The sequence below is a fragment of the Thalia democratica genome, chromosome 2 (assembly GCF_965202585.1).
Source record: "Thalia democratica chromosome 2, ktThaDemo2.hap1.1, whole genome shotgun sequence".
Lineage (NCBI taxonomy): Eukaryota > Metazoa > Chordata > Thaliacea > Salpida > Salpidae > Thalia > Thalia democratica.
In genome coordinates this window covers 45,959,712-45,979,813 of record NC_139166.1, presented here as the reverse complement: position 1 = coordinate 45,979,813, position 20,102 = coordinate 45,959,712, and the positions used below count along the sequence as shown (strand labels likewise).

The following is a 20,102-nucleotide window of genomic DNA, read 5'->3' as shown; positions in this document are numbered from 1 at the left end:
TATAAAATTAACACAGAGTTAATTAAGCATGTAATGCTTTAATTAATTGAGTTTAAGTGAATACTTTTTGGTAAGTTTTACTTTTTATGTACCATGCTTATTTTTAAATTTTTCAATTTCTTTCTTTTGAAAAACAGTTTAATAACTTTCTTTAATTATTTAAATAGTTTATTGTTATTACTTTTTCTTGAATTATATACTAATTAGCTATAATTAAAGATATCTATTTCTTCAAAAGTTTAGTAGTAATGTAGCATTTGCAATGTTTTTCAAATTTTCTCAGTCTAATCTAAACTTGATAGTAAAATATGCTACTTTTCATAAAAATTAAGATTAAATTTTAAGGAGAAATATTTTTTTCTTAAAAGAGTTTAACTGCTTTTTTTACTCAAATATTGTTAGTCGTTTATATGTAACTGTAATACTGATGGAAATATTTTAAATGAATTAGTTTAAAAACTATTTACCCCAAATCATTAAGCTCTAAACACAGTATTTAAAAGATTGTTATTTATTGTTTCTTTTTAAGATTGGAATTGATCCCCCCTATATAAAAAGTTGCTAGTTGAAATTTGAGAATTTCAACTATTCAAAGAAAATAAAAAGAATCTATTATTTCTTGAGAAGCCTCACTAATAAGATGATCAGCTTCTGCAGCCACACATGAATAAATCTGAGGAGAGACAATGAACCAGTTCACACAACAAGCAAAGGCTTTAAGACTAAAGCCACTGAACAAAGGTAATTTGACTTTTATTTCAAATAGTTTTTTATTATCAGTTATATATTTGTTACATTATCAGTATTATAAACTATTTAATATTATGTAATTATAAAACTGCACTTGACTATAACATAAAATAAAAACTATTTATTTTGATTTTAAGAGATAAAAGCATAGGGACTAAGGCACTTTTTTACATGTTTATCTTATTTTAAAGATCTTTTAGTTATCTAACAGCTTTTTTTACGGTCTATGTTTCAAAAACTAATTTTTGAGACAATGGGTTAAAACCTGAATTGTTTCATAGCTCTTATATAGAAGGACCAAATTAAAAACACAAAAACACTAGTTTATTCAAAACTATATTCTACCGTAGTTAACAAGCAATTATTTTAAAACTTTCTTAGTCTTAGTAAAAAGGTTATTAATAAACTTATTTGTTTAAGGACTATTTTTTTAATTTGAGTAAAATTATTATTTTTCTATGAACAATTTAATCTTTATCTGGTCATAATAAATACAATTTATTATTATGCTGCAGAAAAATTTCCTGGTAATTTGAGGTTAATTGCTAAAAAAATGAATAATAAAGGTTTTTAGTAAATTTCTAAATCTCAAAATAAGTTGACCATGAAAAAATATGGCTTGAAGGTATTTATCATAAAGGTTTTATAAAAATAACATAATCTAAAAACTAATTAAAACATGTTTTAATCTTGTTTTTTAAAATTAATTTATAGCTTTTATGTCGAGCTCTATTAACAGAGTTACTTTAGTTTTTATGTAAATAGTCTTGTAACAACTTATTTTTTTTAAATTTCCTTTGTTCCTAAATTTGCTTGCAGAATATTTTGAGTAAAAATTTTGTAGAAAAAAATTGAGTTGACTCAACATTTATATAAATTTAAAAGTAGCAAAACAATTGAAGCTGAATTGTTTTAAAAGCACAAATATAGAATTTTAAAAATTAGTAGTGATGTTTTTTACTTTAATGGCTACTCAATGATACTAAAATTTTACCTTTAGTAAAGTATTTTTAAATAACTTTTAAGTAGAAAATATTTTTCAAAACACACTTATCAACTACTGTTTTGTTTAAGAAAGCTTAAAAATTAATATTAACATGTACAAAAGCTAGATAATGGATACGTCATAATGAGTTTAAATAAAAAATGTGGAATAAATACTGTTTAGATAAGAATTTGGTAAAATTAAATACACAATACTTTTAAACATAAGTAACATTTACGTTTGTATAGCTCTGAAACTTATATGTATAAACTTTATTGTAATATCCTTTTACCATCTAAAGTTTTCTATTTACTTACTTATGCTTTAAAGTCTTGTGTATTTAGTTTTACTAAACTCTTATCTAAACACTATTAATTCCAAATTTTTTATTTAAACTTATTATGACGTATCCATTATCTAGCTTTTGTACATGTTAAAATTGTATTTTATAGCTTAGTTTTAAACACAGCAGTAGTTGATAAGTGTAATTTGAAAAAAAATTCTACTTAATAAAACAATGTAATGAATTTGTTGACATTTTTATCAAAGTATTTTTAGTAATTTTGTTTCATTTATATTGCTGTAACATCTATATTGTTAAAATTTAATATATAAATAAAGGGAAGAAAAACTTGCAATTTAAAAATAGTTGACTTTTTTTTGAAAACTGTTTTTATTTTAGGGCCGTATGAGAGAGGGGTCCAAAATTTTTTTCCATAAAAATTGATATTAGCCTTTACATAAAAGCTTTAATTATATACTGTAATATACTCTACACAGAATAAAAAAATACTTATTTGTTTTTGAGATATAGTCATTTGTGTAAAAATTTTCTGTTACAAACTTTGTTAGAAAAAAATTTCATTACTGATTTACTCTTAATTTTGAAAAATCTACTAAAGATATATTTTCCTCATTTTTGGCTAATTATACTCAAGTTTTCAGGAAGTGTTTCTTGCACTAATACAAAAAATCCTTTTGTAAGAATTAAAAGATAAATTAAATTTTAAAACCAAAATAATTTTTTTTAATGATTTAATTTAAAAGAATATATTTACTCAAAAAAAAAATCCTACAATAGAGTTGTTTATTGTTTAGTTAAGATTAAACTGAGAAAATTTTAGAACGATTGCTTTAAAACTGTAGGAAAAAGTATTTTTTTATTGAAATAGTCTTTTTTGCCTTTTTACTTTGGTCCTTCCATAAAGAACCTATTGAGCTCTTTGACTTTGTACCCACATAACTCAAAAACTAATTTGAATTTTACAAGACTCCTAAAGGCAACTGCTAGCTAAGATCTTTAATATAAGTTTAGTATGTGAAAAAGTACCTTACACCCTATGTCCTTAAATTTAACAAATATTTTGATCTTCTAGCTTCTTAAGCAAAGCAGTAAATTGTGGTAAAGACTGCTTTTACATTACTTAAATATACTTTAAGTATGTAAAATGATTTTTATAGTTTATAAGCTAAAGATGTTGAACTCAGCTTCAAAATTAACTTGTTTTTAATATTTGATACAACACTTTAATAAATAGATTCACAGTTGAATATCTTTATTTTTATTTACATTCGTTATCTTATTTCTATGCATTACTTAAAAACTTAAAATAAAAAATATATACTGTGGGTAGCAATTATGTCATTTAATCTCTAAATCGGAAAATCATAAGAAAAAACTTTTATATTTAAAAATGTTAGAAATGATATTGAAGAATAACTTGTAATTTAATTTTTAAACTTATTTAGTTTTGTATGGTAATTAACAATTTTTAAAGATTTTTTATACAATCAGAATTTGTTTATTGTACATCCATAAGTTTTGTTGCTCATTGTATTTTATTCAATAACTGTTAGTATTTATTTTGAAAATGTAAACAACCAATTAGGTTGAAGATTTTTTTACAATGAACAACAAAGTTAAATTGTTTTAAAATAAAGCAGTTTATTTTTCATTCACAATCAATTTCAACTGGGTCTTTTCACTTCACATCATTTCCCACTAAATTTAATATCTAAATCAATTTCCATCTGAACTATTTCCAATCTAAATTTATTTCAAAGGTACTATCAAAATTATTTCCTACTCATTTAAATCCTTTCAGGTTTATCCTGTGAACATTGTTTTAATTTTGAAAATTATATTTAGATCAGTCCAGATTATGATTTATACACTGTTAAAGTATCTGTAATTCTAATAAATTATTATATATTAAGGATATAATTTTTAACAATATATAAATTAGTATTAAGTCCGATTTTAAATGATAAAATAATCTAAAAAATTGTTTCTTTGTGTAATTTAAAACATACTAAGATTCATAAAAATTATTCAGATTGTCATTATTAAAAGTACTAAGTTTTGAATTTTTTTTATAGTTACTGTAATGCTGTTGCTTACTAACAAACTTTAAAATTTTACAATGTACATTAGATTTTTATAAATACGGCAACCTTTGAGTTTTCAGCTAAGTTTTTTTTTTTTTTTTTGCAAATACCACAAAACCACCCTGTGCAAAACTTTAGCTGATTTAAACAGTTTTATACAGGCTATTTTAGATTTTCTGAAAACCAACACAATACAAATTGTATTGGACCCAAAAAATTTAAACTTAGATTTTTTAGCTGATTTTTTTACATGTGGCCAATCATCACATAAACACATTGTGCATAATTTAAGAGGATTTAAAGAAAGTTTTATGGAGGTGCTTCTTGATTTTATAAATACTGTCTCATCTTATTCAGGGCTAAGCAGCTTCTAAAATACATATCTGAAATTGCTACATATAACCAAACTCATAGAAGCTATTTTGGGCCTTGTTTTTAAGAAAAAAGTTTTTTAAGCCATATATTAATTTTAAAAGGTTGCATTAAAAAGTAAATTTTTAAAAAGCAAAGATGTAACTAATTAACTAAGCTAAAGTTTTGACTGCAGCTTGGAGGTCACAAATTGTTGATATCTGGTCTAAATAACAATTATTGTATTTTTTTTGCATATCATAATATACTCAAGGCCATGGGAAGGGGGGGGCAACCCTTGTTTTTTACAAGTTGATCTTATTTTATAGAGTTTTTACTAAGCTTCAAGTTACTTTTTACCGTTTAAAATAATTTAAATTAGTGTTTGGGATATTACCAGTCAAGGTCGGGCTGCATAATAGGTTCCCTATGGGAAGTGAAAACTAAAACAGAGAAAAAATACTATTTTATTTAAAATCCATCTATTCCTACATTTTTAAAGCAATCTTCTTCAAACTTTCACAGTCTAATCTTTTTACAATAACAGTAAAAATATTTCAGGGAACATTTCTTGAAATTTGAGGTATTTATCTCAAAAAACCTAGGAGAAGATAGATTTCTAGTGATTTCAGGGTTGCCCAAAAACATGGAAATTTATAATTTAGGCAAAAAAAAACTTGGAAACCCAGGAAATTCAAACTATTTTTACTTGTAAAGTAACAAAATTTCGAAAAGATACAAAAATCTACCATAAAAAGATAAAAAATATATTGTATCATTTAAAGTTTATCACAAAAAAACACATTTAAAATAGCTTTACAGTATATTTTCATTTTTGTCATACTATTAAAGACATTTTTTAGCTTAATACTAAAAATAGACTAAAAAACTAGTTTTTTAAAAACCTGGAAAATTTTACAAAAGTCCTTTTACAACCCTATGATTTCTGTTTATTTGCTGCTTTAGTTTTCTCCTCCTATAAGGAACCTATTTTACTCTCAAACTTTAACCGACTCATCTCATAAGTAGTTTTGAAAATTAAAAAATTGCAAAAGCAACTTGTAGCTTAGTTAAAACTACAATGTAAAATTAAGTTGTGAAAAAAGTGATTTACCCTATGCCCCTATGCCCTTAAATACTTTTAGACTGCTTACCTATGAAAATTGATTAAATATTCCTATTTTCCATTAAATATAAACTTTTTTATTCAAAATAAACTTTTAAATTTGGTTAATAAGCTACTTAACTTATTCGAGTGTTTTTAAAAATAATGGAGTGTTTGCATCTTTAATCACCTTTGTTCTATAGTTAATTATTTTGAAGTTATTATAAAGTCATACTGTTGAACATAACTAATAATTCATACATACAGCTTAACTTATCAGATATAAACAGTCTCAGAAAACCTTTTTATATTTTTTATAAAAGATTAACTGTTTTTTTTTTCAAATCAAACATAATTTTCGACTAGTTTGTTTTACTCAGGGTTGCCAAAAAACCTGGAATCCTAGAAAAATTTGTAATTTGGGAAATTTTGAAAAAAATCTGGAATTTTGAACAAAAATCACTAAAAAACCTGAAAATACCTGGAGTTTTAAGTATTTTACATGTTAAGTAGTAAAATTTTAATATTACAGGAAATATTTACTATATAGATAGTACTTTTTTGTCATCCTTGATTTTTTTTTAATTAGAAAAAAATTTAAAGTAGCATTACAGTATGTTTTCAATGATGTTATACTACTTAGACCAGTTTTTTACCTTAAACTTAGCTTTAAACTAAAAATAGACCCAAAAACGTGTACTTTTAAAATCCTGGAAGAAATTTCTTTAAAAAATTTGGCAACCCTGTACTATATCTTTTTTGTTTAAAAAAATATATTAGTTATAACAAATTAACACTTTTTACGATTTATAGATAAGTACAAAAATGGCGCTTATGATAGTTTTAATTTTACATTGATAATTTTTATCCGCTGTTCGGAGTTTTGATCAGATCTTTTTGTAGAGAAATTAGAGAATAGTGAGATTTTATCATCTAATTTGCTTTCTTATCGCTGATGAAGTGCTTCAGCTTTAGTGATACCCTTGCAAAAGTATCTTGCCTCGTCGCATATTGATTGTAAATGATTTTTTTGATACGAAATTTCTGATGTCATTTTTTTATTATTAAAAAGTTTATTTTTATTTAAATGTATAAGTTGTAAATTTGTACAAAATGTCTAAATAAAGCTGTATACGACTGGTATTGAGAATATTTAAAATATTTATCAATCAATTGCATTCAAACAATTTTAAAACATACATGATTAATTTTTATTTCTTTTGAGTTAGTCTATTAGATTTAAACTTTTATCTAAGTTTCTATACTTTTTATTCTATTTATATAAACTTTTCTTGAGTTTTATTTTTTTTAGTTTGTTTCAAAAATTAGTTATGTAAGAAGTTTGCACGAAAATTTAAATAAGAAAAGCTCTCTTTGTTTTAATTACTGATACGAACAATATTTTGTCAGTTTTTGTATTGTTATTTTTATAGTACAACATTTCTGTGATGTACTACTTTGTTTCCCTACAGTGTTTTATTAGTTTTTATAAAAGTTTTTGTGAATGAAGCATTTTAAATAAGTTGTTTAAAAAACAATAAAACGTTCCAAATTTTTGAAACTAGTTACTTGATTCTTTTGTACTATAGTATTTTATATAGTTCACATTTTAGCTGTTTGTCATTGCTTTCATATCTGTGCAGTAACTTCAAACTGGATATGTATTCGTTATTTAATATAAGTTGATTCGTTTAAAAAGTCATATTCCAGACTTCGTGCTTTTTTAAACTTCATTAGTGTAAAATAAATTAATAGTACATATAAAATGAAGAAATTTATTTAGTCATTCATGTAAATCTGCATTTTATTTTTGTTACACACCATCTTTTTTTAAAAGGCTCTGCTATGTTTTACCGAATTTCACATGTAAATTACGAAACATCTAGTTTTTTATTATCTTAAAATATAAGTTATTAACATTGTCAATTTCTCTAAATTAAAAAATACAAAGTTGTTTTCACATAAAGTATTTATACACCCCCGAAAACTCGATGCATGAGTTATTGCTATTTTGAAAGGTATAGTTATTTATAAGTAAAGTTTTAGTATTTTTAAGATCATAAACAGTTGTTGATAAATTCGTTTTATAAAAGTGAAAAAACCATAAGTAGATGTACTTTAAGTTGGTTTTTTTAACGTGTAAAAATAGATATTTAAGTGTTTATGTTTGTTTATATATATTTCATACATCTGCTGTGGTCAGAAATAAATCTTGTAACTGTGAAAAAGTAATTCTTGTTTTGCTTACATAATTTAATATATGTATTAAGATTTTTTCAAATAATTGAGTATTAAAAGTCTACTTTAGAACTCTTTTAGTTTTAGATTATATTTTATAAAAAAAATCAAACACATATACATGCCTGAATTTGTAATATTTTAATTACTACCATTTAGTTTATACAATCGTAATACCCGAGTTAATAAAGTAACTATACGTAGTTATGATGTTTTGAATGAATTAACAAAATGTATTTCCTAACTTAATTATAAATAACAAATCATGCAACTTTAAATCTGAATTTGTTTTTAGTCAAATGATATAGTTTGGGTGTTTCATTTTATGCTTGGCGGTTTGCTTTCATCTGATTGCTCTTTTTACTTGCTTTTTGTTGCGTTTACTTCCTGTTTAATGTGTAAACAGTTCATATTTACACCGTGACTTTTTTTGTATGAATATCACGACTGCTGGTTGAGTAAAAGTTCTGTTAAAAGTAGTAAAATAATAGCAGTAATTCTGAGGAAACAAAGTTATTCTTATTAGTATTTTGTTTGTGTAATTTTAAAGTTCAAACTTTTAAACTTATTTGCTTTTTAGTTTTACTAATGACGATAAGTAATACCAAGTAACCTTTTAAATAATTTGAAAACTAAATAGTTGTATTTAAAAAAAAAAGTATCTAAATAGATTTTTTAGTTAAACTGCAATCATATAACTTTGATTTAGTTAAACAAAACATTTTTTTGAATCATATTTTTACAACTTTTTAAAATATCATTTGTTTTTAAAGGATTTTATTTTACCAAAATAAAATAAATATCATTAATATCAAAATAAATTTTCAAGCAATCTGGTTATAAATTAACTACATTTACCGATAAATAAATATTTATAATTTTTTTACATTGTAGTTAGTTAGTCACATTCACTATAAAAAATAAACATAAATATTTTTTTGTTTCAAACAAGTTTTTTCATTTTTTACTTCTTAAATCAGTTTCTTATGCGGTTCTGTAGATACGCTGTAATACAATACATAGCAAATAACTTTCAGTAGCTGTTGTGAATCTCTTGTAATCTGCGTCACGATGGTATTCAATTGATTATAATTTTAAATATTTATCTATGGTTGCGTTTGTATGACGTTGCCCGGTTTTCATATTCCCAATACTTTTAAGACTTTGTTTGTAATTGCAGTATATTTTTGTCGTTTTTAAATCTTACTTTAAATGTAATTGTAGAGAGTTTCATCATGTTACAGTTTATGTTCTAGGGGTATTTAAGGTTAAAAATTTGTTACTTGAAAAATCTTACATTGCTTAATTTTTTAAACAAAACCTTTGTTTTTATACCAAGTTTATGAACTCGCTAGAGTATTAGAAATATATATGTGTACATATAACTTTGATAGCTGAGGTAAACATTAAACAACAACAATGAAACTGTTTTTATAAACACTTGATATTTATGTAGTTGTTCAAGTTACAAAATTATGTTTTCAAGTAGTACTGTGCATATAAGACTTGAGTTATTTAAATTAAAAAAATATATATTAAACATTCTATATATTTTACCATTTATTTTTAACGTAAAATTAAGTTTATGTGTTGGTAAGTTTTCAATATCTCACATTCAACAAAGCTAGTTTGACTAGAAATGGTGAAGATTCTTGAAAACTCATCAGAAGTCAGTTGATAAGTAGTGCACGAATTCATAAAATTCATTGAAGCGCGGCAATTCTACCAAGTTCAAGTAGCGGCGTATTTTTTTGAAGTATATCTGTAATGTTTACTCAAAACATATTTGATAAGAAAACAAAGTGTAAATTGATTCAGTACTTAATATGTTTTGTACTTAACTTCAGCAATATGTGTTGCTCAGTTGACTTGTTTAGTGTGTGTTAGTAAGCGAAACTAAAAATTTTAATGTTTATACCGTTTGCATACTTTATCGCACCTTAGCGTCAACTTTGAGAAGTTAAACTTTAAGTCATAAGGTTTATTTTTTTAACTGAAATTGTAGGACTAGCTTTATTTGTAGACAAAGTATTGAAATTATTCCTTATTTAGTAGTTTCCAAATAAGGCTTTTGTCTTAAGTTTGTATTTAGCTTTTATTGTTTTTGTATATGTTTTTGTTTTTATATTAGAACTGAATACTTATATTATTAACTTTTTTCACTTATTAAATGGCAGTTAGGCTCGCTGAAAATTGTTTCAAAGCCAAAGTTTGAAGCTACCTTTAACTTCGCACTCTTGACTATGATTCAAAGTGTGTAGATATAATAACTCAGTAGACAACTCTAATTGTTTTATTGTGTTTAAACATGAAAAATCAAGAAATATTATGCTGTAGAAGTTGTTTTTGTTGTTGTATTTATAAATTGTGATTAATAAACTAACAAGAAAAATCGTTAAACATACTGTTTTAAAGTACCTGTTTTAACAAAAATATTTTAAACATACAGTTGTTTTTAACTACAAGAGATAAAAAATACTGTTCATGACTATTTTACTGACGTTTAGTTTTTATTGATAGGTTCTACAAATATCGACGCCTAGTAGTTTCTCTGAAAATTAAGTTCATATGTTAAACTTTACGCATCTAAATAAAGTTTGTTGTTTTATTAAGCTTAAGACAGTTTTTAGTTACTTATAATTTCAGTCAAACGCATGTTAAACATTTGTTGTATTAATTTTTAAAAATGTTTAAAATAATAATTAGTTTTAAGACTATTGATTTTATTACTTCCAAATATTTCATATCATTAAAGAAATTGCAATCAGATGACTTTAAAAATTAACGCTATAAACTTGTAACATTTAGGTAATTAAACGTATATACAATAGTCTTTTTTACATAAAATTAGGCTAGAAAATGTTTTTTCGACAACAAAGTTTAAAAAAAAAATTTTTTTTTAATATTCTTTTTTTTTAACATAACTATTCCGTTATTATGTAGTTAATGAAATAAATCAACATAAAGTCACTTACTACTTCTTACTTGGCGCAAATAATTCAGATTGACATTTAAAAAGGCCACCCACCTCTATGATAACTATCTTGCCATGTATATATAAGCATCGATTTTTACTACTTCATGTATATTTATATTAATTAAAGGGACTATATTTAATTTTTTACATAGTTTTTAATTTTTAAACTGTCTGAAAATACTCCTTATTAAAAACGCATTGCGTTTTTTACTTATAAAAACTATTCCATCTAAAGACGTTATGCATGCAAAAGTTGATTAAAAGTTTTTATTTTAAACTAACTAGCGGTAAAACATTTGTTTATTTTGTTTTTCTTCAGTACAACGCAATAGAACATTTAATTCTAAAAGACCTAAACAAGCAAAGCTAGTTAGAAGAGCGTAAAGCTTTTGTTAATATAAAACATTTTTTTTTGATCATGCAGTTTTTTATTGTCATAAACTAATCTTCAATTTGTTGAAATTTTTATTGCTTAGCTTAACGAACGCGAAAAAAAAAACAATAACTATAGTACGTATGCTAGCTTACGTACATGTTATGTTCTATAAAAAAATGTTTAGAAAAACTATTTGAAAGCCTTCTTATTGTAGTAGTTTGTTTAAAGTTTATATAAAAACATTTTATTTTAAGCTTTTTTTTTTATAAATGTTATTTTAAAATGTTTTATAGTGAAAAACTTTTTAAAAATAGTAATAAACTATTTAACGATTAAAAAAACATTCAAGTTAACTTATTATTTCGCTTGAAAATGGCTGTTCAGGCGATTTACAAAATATTTGAAATAACTTGTGCGACTAAAACTCTTACGTCATTACTATGCTGTTCGCACGGTCTTGTTTGATTTACTGCTTCTTTTGTATGGTTAGTACTGTAGTAAATTTTACTACTCCATGAAACCTTATTTTTTAGGATGTTTAAAACTATTAGATTTAGTTTTTAAATGGTTTAAGATGACTTGAAAATAGTTCGTGTATTCTGACTTTGCTGTAGAGATGATAAAACTTTTTGTGATAGGATCGTATATTTTTACTACTTTTTAAATATAGTAATGCTATAAAGACTTATTTTAAAACTTGTTAATACTAAGATATAACTATTGTCAGTAAGCACAATTTAGTTTTGTGATTTTTTATAAATACAGGTTGTTTTATTTATAATTTTATCAAAAATCAGCATAATACAAGTTTTTTTTTTTTGATTGTTGTTTTTCGCCTCTAATTTTTTAACTTCCAAAACTAAGTACTAACATTAACAAACACCAACTATTGAAGTACTCTTAGAGACTTTTGTGGCAAAAAACAAAGTTAGTTTTGTTGTTGACAAAGTTATTGCATGTTTCATACATTTAAAAAGTAAATTTTAAAGTTCTTTACAGTTGTTGTAAATTTGCAGTAAATTTTTCCTTTTTTTCAAGTCAGTTTTAAAAAATGAAGTCATAACTCATTTAGAAGTATTTAAAGTACACCGACATCTAATGCGTTGTTTTGTAGACGCTAGCCAAACTTTGTTTATTTTTTGTCTCGATCAGTTTTTTCAAAGATCATAAAAAAGCATCAATAAAAAACTTACAATCAAGTTTTTTGAAGAATTTTAAACTACATGTTTTTATTAATTTACAAATGTATTGTAAAAAGTGTGTTTTTATTAAAACAACTTAAGTTATGCTCAATATCTAATCAATTTCCAACGAATAAATTACGTTTATTAATTTTGTAAAATGCAATAATTTACAATTTTTAACGTTTATTTATTTTAACCAAACGACTGCTAAATTGTTGTTAGTATATTTTGAGTAATGATAAAGAAAACTTTATATTTCAAGTTATTTCTTGAAACTAAGTTTGTAAATGTTTAAATTTGCGCATTACTTAATTTGATAGGTTTATTTAAGTATAAAACCGATAGACTTTTTTGTTTATTGTTTTTGTTTTTACAGGTATCTTTATTGACGATCTGTTATAGATGTTTACTAATAAATAATTTGTGTACGAATGAATGTTTTGCGACTAAATTTGTGTTCATTAGCTCAGAAGCTTCAAACTGCTTGTAAAATCTACGGATTTAGTATTGGAAAACAGTATTGCAGACTTTAATTTTTTGTAAATAAACTAAAACTTTTAATTGGCGACTTGCCTAAGATGCGTGCTAACATTTTCAAGTAATTTTCTCTCAAAATTATTTTGTCACGTATCTTGCATTACTATGGCTTATCGCCATTTTCTTGTTTTGTAACCTGACCTTAACAATGTATTTCAATTTTTTTTTTAATTTTTCTGACTTTATTAGTTTTAAAGGTTTTACTTTCACTAAATGGAAAACTTTTTGTAAGAAGTATCTTAAAATCAAAATGTTATTTTGATGTAAAAACGCTATGTATTCGTATTTAAAATATTGACTTGGTTGTAATATGTCATTTTGACTACACTGAATTTATAAAATAGGTAGTTACATTTAACGTTAAAATACTTTTTAGTTTTTCATATACAGTTTTGTGTTTATTTGTAATAGGTAATCATGAAACTTAAATATCAACTTCCATCAATTACATAAATGTTTCTGAATATTCATTTCGTGAATTTTGTGAATTAATTTTTAGTTTTTTTGAAAGTTTATAGTTTTTTTCTCAAGCTATTATCTTGGAAAAAAACTTATCAAGTATATAAATGTATACAACCGTTTTTTTGTAATAGCATACTCAGATTACTTAAATCAGCTAGTGTTTGAAAAAATTGATACTTGAAAGTATTAAACATGAATTTTATTTAGTTTAGTTTCTAAGTAGTTTGGTTAATTTACCGCTAGTAGTTAGTGAATTAATTAATTTTTTAAATAAGTTTCGTAATTTATTTTTTGTTTTTATTAATTTTTTACAATTTGAGTTACTAAGTAGTTATTCTTATATTTGTCAATTAAATTTCGTTTTCAATGTAGTGTCGTTACGTGAGAGCACTTGAAATCTATCTGACTTATATCAATGCAAAAGATAAGATATTTGAGTGTTTGCATATCAATTAGCCTCGTTTTATGTGAAGCTTGCTCTTTAAACTAATATTTTTACTGTTAGTTTATCAAATACTTTTAATTTGTGGTATATTTATAATTTTTTGTGTTTATCTAAACTTCCTTTAAATGCGATTTTGCATTATTCTCCGTCTTTAACAAACTAATATGAATTTAATTTAAAATAAACAGTTTACATTATTTAGTATAAACATCGTTAAGTAAATTATGAAGATAAGTTTAGTTGAAATAATAATAAAAGTCTTCAATAACCCTTAATTTTTGATTAAGGTATTAATTGCGTGAATCGTAGGTGTTTTGGTTAGTTTTTTTTTTTGTATATTTTGTTTATTTCTTATAAATATCTTTTTATTATTATAACGATTTTACTCATTTTAAATTATGTCACACAACTCGTAAATTGGTTTTGATGTAGTTGCTGTGATTGTTAAAAATTTTACAACTACTTTATTCATAATAGTCAGTAATATTCATAATAGTCAGTGGAAGCACTTTTTTAAAGTACTTGAATGAAAACTGAAAAGTAGCTAATTTTGTTTCTGAAGTAACTCAACTTGTTGTTAGCTGTTTTCCTGTAGATTGAATATTTGTAAATACTTATTTAATTGTAAAAAGGGGTTTAAAACTTTGGTATTTACAGTTTTAATTTTTTTTAATTATCATGTATAATTACAAAGTTGTAATTTGTACTGTACGGTGAAGTTATGCTTATTAGCGTTTTATTAGTACATCTATAACTTTTTTTAGAAAGTTTTGTATAACAGTAAACGAATCTTGTCAGGTCAAATAGTGCTACTATGCATATCCAAAAAAATTGCTACTATTGACTAATTTGATGAAAAATCAAAAATATTTGTAAAATTTAACTGTAGAATAACAATGTATACCTGATAGAAATTAAAGGTTTTTCGTTTTAAATTAACTTGTTTGAGTTATTCTGTGTTTTTTTATTGTATTTACAACTTTTCAATATTTTTACTAAAGCTATGTAGTAAGTTAAGTCATTTAATAGTTATAAAACATTTTTTAAAACTTGTACACGTTATTTTAATTGAGTTGGGTTAAAAACTATGTGCTCAACTTTTTTCTAAATACATTTGCTTTTTCTGAAATTTATTGGAAGTCTAAAAAAAAAGTTATCTATATATATATATAGAAATAACATACACAAAATAAACTTTTGCTTGGTACAGCTGTTTCTGCGTTTAATACGCGTCCTCAGCCAAGTTTTATTCAATGAAAAGCAAACTTGTAAGTACAGCAATAAAATTATACAAAATTAGGTATTACGTAATAATAGATAGTTGATTTTAGACAAAATTATTAACAGAGTTTTTAGATAAATTGCTTTCGATAATGTATGCAGCCAGTTTGTAATTCGTTTCTTTTGTTTAGAGATTCAGATCTTTTGACTTTTAAAATTTCGATTTTTTCCGCATTGCACAATTTACATCCGTTTTTTAAACTGTATTTATTTTTGTTCTTGTTAATATTTCCCACTGAATTTTAAAATTAACTTCGTTATTTTTTAGTTTCCAAATGTACTGCGATAAAGTTGTCGTATTTTTATGTTTTTCGTGTTTGAAGCTGTACTTTAGCTTTGTGTAGCGATTCTTGAACGATAGTCCAGTCGAGCCTACATAAAACTTAGTCTGGTTATCAGTTATGACTGTCGCTTTATATATAATATTTTCTATTAGGCAACTTCCATTTACCGGGCATTTTTGTTTTTTGCAGTCACACATTCGCCTCTCTTTGTACTGCGTGTCTAACATCTTTCGATTGTGTGCCATTATAAGTTGTTTCATGTTTGGCATGCAGGAGTAGGACACTTTTAGTGTCTTCCTGTTAAAAACTTTACAATATGGATGGTTTTCAGTAAAGTTATTATCCACAATATATATATATATATATATATATATATTGTTTATTGAACGATAAAAAAAGTGCTCAAAAAGTTTGGTCTAAGGACCTGGTGAACAAAGGAACCTTTCGCTTATCGAGTCGTACACCATAGCTATATACAGTTATATTGATTAAATCAAATGGCCTGAAAAATCAGTTTTTTAATTAAGCATTAAAGTATGCGGGCAAATATTAAATTTAAAAAAATTAAAACTTTTCTAAGTATATATTATAGCCATTCTAAAATATCTATTGTGTTAAATTGTCCTCCATATTAAAGAATGGCAATTTAAAATTTAATTTAGTTTAGAAATACACATTATATTTCTAACTTTTTTTTTGCAGGATAATTTACTTGTAATAACTTATTATTTTGATAAGTGTTTACATGCTAAAATCAGTACTGTATTACAGTTTATATATATTGTTACTAAAATTTAATAAAAAATTTAAGTTCATTTTATTTATAAAACTCTTTAGCTTATTGAAATAATATGTTAGACATCATTCAATCAAAAATAAAACAATACCGTACTAGTTTGATGTTTTCTCTTACATTTCTACCTTTTTATTGCTGTTGTTAAATTTGTAGCACAGACTTTATAAACAACAAGCATATGTTTACAAAATGTTTCTAGCCTGCTTTTTGTCTACACTTCAGAAAAGTTTTTGTTTTTCTTAAATACGTTCATGTAATGGTATGCAACGATCCTCAGACGATTATTTTTTCTTCTATAATTCAACAATTTTTACAATAAAAGGTAAATAAAAAACTTCCAGTGTAAATATTTAGAAATCATTATTTTAACTTTAAGTATAACTTTTTTTAAAACTTAGCTTTTTTTATCCACTATTATTTGATTAACTTTTAAAATCTTCAAAATAGAAAGTGTTTATCTATGCAAAAAGTTAAGTCAGTGTAAAATGTTTACTGACCTAACTTATTTACGTTTTTACCTTATAGTTTATTTATTAATCCAAATAGTATCAATATAAAATTATTGTTTGCAATTTTTTCTCGATACAAATTAACTGTATTTCTTTACAAAAATTCTCAGTTTTTATTATGAATTTATTTGTATTTTGAATTCTCAGTTAATGAAAGTTATTTTGACACCCTTTTTTTTGAAAAATGCGAAGTATCATACATGAAATACTTTTTTCTAAACAAATAATGGAAAAAAAATAATTTTATGTGTATTATAACATTAATAACATATGTTCTATGATAATCATAGGTAATATAACTTTACATTGTCATTTAAACGTATTACGTTTAATCTGTAGCTTTAAAGTAAGTTAGTAGTTTACTTTTCTACTTGAATAAAAATAATCATTAATATTTTTTCACAGAATACAATCAAGCGGAACTATTGGTGGCCGCATTAAGCAAAGTTATCAGCATATGACATCGTTTGAATGTTTTTTTTTATTTTGTTGGAGTTTAATTAGTTTTATTGATCTTTCTTTTACAAAAAAAATAGTTATATATATATGCATTTGAATTTAATTAACAAAATATATTTTACTGAGCCCACTTCAGAAAAATTTTAAATAAAAATCATAGTTACGTTACAATTTGTTTTTGTGGAATTCGTACGTTTTAAGTGTAAATTTCAATTCAGTTGGTTGAAAACTTTTTTGCATGAAACATATGTTTCATTTAAAAAAATAATTTTGAATTAGAAATAAACATACTTATATAAATATATATATGTTAAAGTTCAGTATAAGTTGTCTCTTTGATCGTCACGCTTATCGTGCACGTAGTTTTGTGATGTCATAATAGTTTTGATGTGTAGGTTTTCGTAAGAAACTAGTAAATTAAAATGGCGGTATTGACCGAAGTTTTTCAGATATTTTTCACGCTATATAAACTATCACACGTGCGTTATTAGTACCAATTTTTCTCACTTTTTTTAATGTATCAAAATTTTATATCGCTTCTGTTTGCATCTAGTTGTTTAATTTACTTGTAAATATCTTAATAAATTTTCGTCAGTTATATAAATTGTATGATGCTTAATTAGTTAATAAAAAATATAGTTTATTTTCTGTACTTTTAATGTTTAAAATAGTTTTAGTTGTGTTCTAAATTATATGGAAAAACTTTTGTTAATTGTTATTGTCTCGTACATTGATTAAACTTTATTAACAGATCATGTTATTTTGTTATATTCTTTTTGTTTTAGCCTAGTTTACTTTTTTTATGAACTTAATTATTTATTAATGGTCGCCCTTAATAAATTAATTCAAATGTAGATTAAAAACACTTTTCTATAAATTTTGTTTTATGCGTAAATTAGTTAAAAAAGCCTTTTTTTTCGAAGTTGAGAGGTAAATTCGTATCGTTAAAATCATTTTTTATGTTTTATTTGAACTTTACAGATAAAAACAAAATACTAAAAATTTGTTTGGTCATATTTTGAATCTTATTAAAAATATTTTAAAGTTTACTTTAAAAAACGTAAAAAGTAAGCCTTCTTAGGTTTTTACCTTGGTTTATTTTCTATAATAGAAATATTTCTTTTGTAAAAACTATTTCTAATGTTTCAAAGTTTGTTTATCCAGACCAATAAGTATTTAATTCTATTTTAGTACGTAAAAACAAATATTAAAGAAACATAAAAAGTCCTACAGTTTAACTCTTCATTTTATATTTGTAATATAATAAATGAGATATTTTTCTGTTATAAACTAAATAATTTTAGAGTCTTTATATAGCTAATTTTAGAATATTGAAATCAATAACTTTGTTTAGTAGTAAGAATATTTTACTACGATCGGTCATAGAGATCATAGAAAATAAGTTTTGTTACATAATTGGCAAACATGTAAATTTCAAAATCAATAAATTAAATTTGTTTAAAACACTTGAGAAAAGTTTAACGACAGATTAGATCTGCTATACGGAAATTAACTACATTTGTGCTTTGTAAAACGAATAAAAGGATAAATTTAGGAATTTAATCCATTTACGATCTATTTATCTCAACTGCAAAGAACGTTATTTTAAATTTATAATATACATCCGCTATTATTATAAACTAAATAAGACTACTGAATGGATGCATTTAAATAAAAAATATAATACAAATAAAGTAGTAATTTATACCTGTTAATTTTTATACTGTTCAACTCTAGCCATAAGTCTTTTTATTGTTTCATAAAAAAGATGTTTTTTTTATAAAGCTTTAAAATGTATACAAAATTGATAAAGTAGTTTTTTATAAAAAAACTGTGCAAGTAACAAAACTGCAAATACGCACAAATCTACGAAGCAGATGTTTCCTCTTTGTTTATTTGCCAAACTGCTGAAGTTTGCGAACTTTATAAAACTAAACTTCATTGCATCAAACTGGTAAAAAACTTTGGGAACCAAAGTAATGTTCAATAAAGTATACTAGAACTGTGTTACCGATTTGTTTCAATTACTTTTTATTACCGTTTATTTTGCAAACGATAAATTTATAGTTTAGGAAATTATCATTATGAGCTATTGCTTATCAGATATATCTTCCTAAAACTTTATGTTGTAATTTTAAAATTCAAAAGGTAGCATATGTAATCTCTGCATTGTATGATAAACAAAGTTATTGATTTTATAGAAATTTTTAGTACTAAAAAACAACAAAAAATAAATGTTGTTTTATTAGATTGAAAATGTTTAACTATTTAGTATATAAATAAAGTTTAAATTTTAAAAGTATATAACTATTATATATTAAAAAAATACTGATAAATAAATAAACTTAAGGACAAAATAACTTTAGAAACTCTTATTGAAATTGATAAAAACGTTTTTAATCGGTAAAAGCTAAACTATGCTTTTGTTTGAAAGAATTTTTATTATACCGTACTATCTATAAGTGCAGTATTTTATTTGTATTTTATTTTCTATTTAAAAGTTTACAAACATTTTTTTTTTAATAAGTATTGATTGTTAACATATGTTTTTAATTTTTTTTTAGGCTGAATAAAAAATATATGGTATTTTCACATTACAACAGGAAATAAAAAGCAGACGCATTGCAAAAGTGACTGTGCTTTAATCTTTTCACATCAGCCTTTGCAACAACATTTAAGCGTCTTTCAGTCGCTTGAGGCACTAGAGAGAAAGTACTGGCAAGCGGCGCGAGAAACATCCTACTCCAGTGCACAACAGAAAATGAATAGAGATTTATAACGAGCAGTCTGGTTTGAACACCAAGTGAAAAAAAAGCCATTGATGGCTGATCTAAATATTTTAGCTTGCCGTCAAAGTAAGCTGCCTCTGAGCGTGAAGTTAGAAAGTGTAGGTGGCTTCTTAATACTTGATGCACTAGTCTGCTTAGATGTAGATTGTAGAGTTGGTTATCTGAATTTTTTTTTTTAAAGAGTTT

General features: G+C 24.2%; 1 long non-coding RNA gene across 1 annotated transcript; it reads left to right on the top strand.

Moving 5' to 3' along the window:
- LOC145829773 (uncharacterized) lies at positions 1–17,882 on the top strand. The gene is made up of 3 exons (XR_014369579.1): positions 1–70; positions 530–741; positions 17,074–17,882. It is a non-coding gene; the product is annotated as an uncharacterized LOC145829773 (long non-coding RNA).
- Positions 17,883–20,102: the final 2,220 nt, after the last annotated feature.